Genomic DNA, 5,000 nt, shown 5'->3' with positions numbered 1-5,000 from the left:
AAGAGTATATAAAATTCCAACGAAATCAAAGACCGGTCTCTAGGAAACACATTTTGGTAACATGATAAAAATGCTCGCCGAAATTTGCCTCAGTGTCCATAGGCTGCAGCGAGCATTTGAAATCTATAGTTTCGGGGTTATATTTTGTTGATTCATTATCAGTAGTAGCTGGCTGTAGTTACGTTTGTGCTGTAGTCGTGATAGATCCATAAGTTAAGTAATGCATACAAGTGTTTTTCAATTACTTAAAAAAAAATAGACTGTCACTAAAGGAATAACTCTTTGCTATAATTGCTTAATACGTAGCCATTTATTTCTCCATCATCCTCTCCCCAAGGCTCTACACATCATATGTTCTGGTTTACCTCTTACTTGTGATTAAGCAGCGTGTTTCCCCCGAGACCAGCTGTTAACCTGTGGTCTAAATCTTTAGGAACAATTTATTCTAATTATGAATTGATTTGAAAATTGATCCATAGGAAATTTCACTCTTCGCTTAAGTATGAGTTTTGCGCATGTGGCATAGTCCCACTCCTACTTATATCCAAGGTTGGCACCCTACAGTAGGGGATTTCGGCCTTAGTAAGGGGGTAAGGGATACCTATGCTGAAAATGGCAATATGTAGAGGAAAGAGAGGGTAAAATGACAATATGTAGGGGATTTAGATTTTTAAATTTTAATTCTTTTTTTCAATAAATATTTGTCTGCAAGAAGTGATGCAATGTGGCAAAGCCCTCCAAAAAGGATGATAGCTTGTTACTGCATGCAACAATGAGCTTGGTCTTTTAGGACAATCTGCCCTATTTTTTAACAAAAAAGAACAGGTTGAATCTGTTGTTTTCACCAAATATTTATATTCAATGTTCATAAGAATCTGTCTTTTTCACCAAATATTTTTATTCAGTGTACATAAGAATCTGTCGTTTTCACCAAATATTTCTATTAAATGTACATAAGAATCTGTCGTTTTCACCAAATATTTATATTTAGTGTACATAAGAATCTATCGTTTTCGCCAAATATTTCTATTCAATGTACATAAAAATCTGTAATTTTCACCAAATATTTATATTCAGTGTACATAAGAATTAGCCGTTTTCACCAAATATTCCTATTTAATATACATACGAATCTGTCGTTTTCACCAAATATTTATATTCAATGTACATCAAAATCTGTCGTTTTCACCAAATATTTATATTTAGTGTACATAAGAATCTGTCGTTTTCACCAAATATTCCTATTTAATATACAAAAGAATCTGTCGTTTTCACCAAATATTCCTATTCAATGTACATTAGAATCTGTCGTTTTCACCAAATATTCCTATTTAATGTATATAAGAATCTCGTTTTCACCAAATATTCCCATTTAATGTACATAAGAATCTGTCGTTTTCACCAAATATTCCTATTTAATGTACATAAGAATCTCGTTTTCACCGAATATTCCTATTCAATGTATATAAGAATCTGTCGTTTTCACCAAATATTATATTCAATATACATAAGAATCTGTCGTTTTCACCAAATATTCCTATTTAATGTATATAAGAATCTCGTTTTCACCGAATATTCCTATTCAATGTACATAAGAATCTGTCGTTTTCACCAAATATTCCTATTTAATGTATATAAGAATCTCGTTTTCACCAAATATTCCCATTTAATGTACATAAGAATCTGTCATTTTCACCAAATATTCCTATTTAATGTACATAAGAATCTCGTTTTCACCGAATATTCCTATCTGATGTACATAAGAATCTGTCGTTTTCACCAAATATTCCTATTTAATATATATAACAATCTCGTTTTCACCAAATATTCCCATTTAATGTACATAAGAATCTGTCATTTTCACCAAATATTCCTATTTAATGTACATAAGAATCTCGTTTTCACCGAATATTCCTATCTGATGTACATAAGAATCTGTCGTTTTCACCAAATATTCCTATTTAATATATATAACAATCTCGTTTTCACCAAATATTCCCATTTAATGTACATAAGAATCTGTCATTTTCACCAAATATTCCTATTTAATGTACATAAGAATCTCGTTTTCACCGAATATTCCTATCTGATGTACATAAGAATCTGTCGTTTTCACCAAATATTCCTATTCAATGTATATAAGAATCTCGTTTTCACCAAATATTTTATTCAATATACACAAGAATCTGTCGTTTTCACCAAATATTCTTATTTGATGTACATAAAAATCTGTCATTTTCACCAAATATTTCTAGTCAATGTACATAAAAATCTGTCATTTTCACCAAATATTTCTAGTCAGTGTACATAAAAATCTGTCGTTTTCACCAAATATTTCTATCTAATGTACATAAGAATCCCGCTTTTACCAAATATTTATATTCAATGTACATAGGAATCTGTCGTTTTCACCAAATATTCATATTCAATTTACATAAGAATATTTCTATTCAATGTACATAACAAAACACACAAACTTATTCATGAGAGTTTCAAAGTATTAGTAAGATTCGGACCAGACGAATTGACCGGTCATCGTTCGGCTTGACTAAAGGAGTAATTATTTGTTTCTTTAAAATCTGTGGCCCAGAACGTCTAGAATTTCTAGCATATACAAAACACCTTATTACGCCTCCGTTACCCCCGAGGTATATGCTACACCTGAGGCGCAAGGCAGTCCATCATAGGCCCCTTAGCCAGGTGTATAGTATACTTTGTGGCGGATGTGACAAGGTGTACATTGGAGAGATAGGATATTAGTTATAATAATAGTAATAATACTAATGATAATGATAATTAATATAATGATAATGATATTAATACTAATACTGATATTAATAATGATAATGATGATGATGATAATAGCAACAACAACATCATTATCGTCATCCTTTTTATCAATCAATATTATTCTCATTCTCATTATTACTATCATTGTTATTATAATTATCTTTATCATTGTTATTATTATCATTATTATTATCACTATCATCATCATTATCATTGTTGTTGTTTTAGTTGCTGATGTCGTGATGTCGTCTTCATGATAATAATAGTAATGTTAACAGTAATATCGATAATGACTATAATAATGATAAAAATTATAATAATGATAAGAATTATAATAATGATAATCATTATTATCATTATTACTATTATTATTATTATTATTATTATTATTATTATTATTATCATTATTTTTTTCCTATTACTATTATTATTATCATCATCATTATTATTATCATTATTATTATTATTATTATCATCAATGTTATTATTATTATCTTCATTACTAATACTTTATCATTAATACCATTATTACCATTGACATCATCTTTATAAACAATTCTATGATTTTGCAGATATTGTTTTTATCATCCTTGTCATTATTATTATCATAAGTGGTAGTATCATCGTGTTTGATATTATAGCTATTATGATTATAATCATTGTCAGTGTCATTATCATTATTATCATTAATATTATTACTATAATGATTTATTATTTTTTGTCATTATTGTTTAATCTTAATCATTATTATCATTATTATTATTATCATAATTATTTTTGTCGTTATTATTGTTATTATTACTATTATTATGATATACGATAATAGCAATAATAATAGTTTCAGTCCGTAAGAGTCCGTTAGTCAGCACATCTACACCATCTACAGAACTTTCGATGACGGCAGTCATAATTCTAAAAAGATACAGTTTGTAAGCAAGTTTCCCTTAATGGACAGGCGACGTAATATACTACGCACGAGGGAGCTTAAAATGAACAAAACGCTTTAGTTTCATTGTTCAAAGTTTGTTTTCATTAGTTACACTCAGTCAGGGCGAAGTGGCTATCATCTTTCGTCCGGGTCATCAGTCTGCCAGGGGGAAACTTTATAAAAGGCAGACCATCAATTATTGTTCCGATCCTACAACCATTTTGGCTGATGGCGGTGATATCTCCAACACAGCCAGGGGTGAAGAATGAAGACGTAGTAAACGCGGGGTTAATGGATGCTTTTGTCGCTCGTCGGATGAACGTCGGGGATATTTCGATTTAGAGATGATGTTGTTTTTTGTGGACATTATTTAGAAGCGAAATGAGAAGCTTGAATATCTTAACTGTTTTAGTACCTAGATGTTTTCTTACTTCTTTGCCCGTAAAAAAAGAGATTTGAATGTAGGTAATTGTAAAACTTCTATACATTACACAATTTGAATTAAACATCGAAATTATGATAAACAAAAGCAATGAAGGATAAACAAGGGTCGATGTGTTGGACCCTTATTGCTGTTGTTGTTGTCTTTAATATTATTATCATTATTACTGTTTTTGTTGTTATGATTATCATTATTATCACTGTTATCATGATTATCATTATTACTAGTAATTTTCATTAATATGATAACTATTATCATTATTACTGTTGATTATATAATTAGTATCATTATAATTATTTATACAATGATTATCATCATTATTGTTTTATCATTATTATTGATATGAACATTGTTATGATTATCATTATCGTTATCATTATTATTATTGTTATTTTGATTTTTTTTATTATAATTATTATAGTAATAAAGATAACAATCATCATTATCATTTTTATTATTATGATTTTTATCATTATCATTACTACTACTACAATCATTACTACTATTATTCCTCTTATTACTTATATATATAGTATTATTGTATTACAATAATACTATTGGTATCATGACCATCACTATTAATGTTATTATTATCATTATAATTTGTATTATTAGTATCATCATATATATCATTATTATTATCATTATGATTATTATCATTATCAGTATCATTATCAATATCGGTATCATTATTATTATTTTCATACTTTCTTTACTTTTGAAAGTATTGTAACTCCTGATTATATATATCATTGTTATTATTTTCGCATATATCATTATTATTATTATCATTATCAGTATCATAATCAATACCAGTGTCATTATTATCATTATATCCAT

The sequence above is a fragment of the Penaeus japonicus genome, unplaced genomic scaffold (genome assembly GCF_977035675.1).
Source record: "Penaeus japonicus unplaced genomic scaffold, GWHDUDI00000001_assembly GWHDUDI00000032, whole genome shotgun sequence".
Lineage (NCBI taxonomy): Eukaryota > Metazoa > Arthropoda > Malacostraca > Decapoda > Penaeidae > Penaeus > Penaeus japonicus.
Note: the sequence above shows the minus strand (reverse complement) of the source record.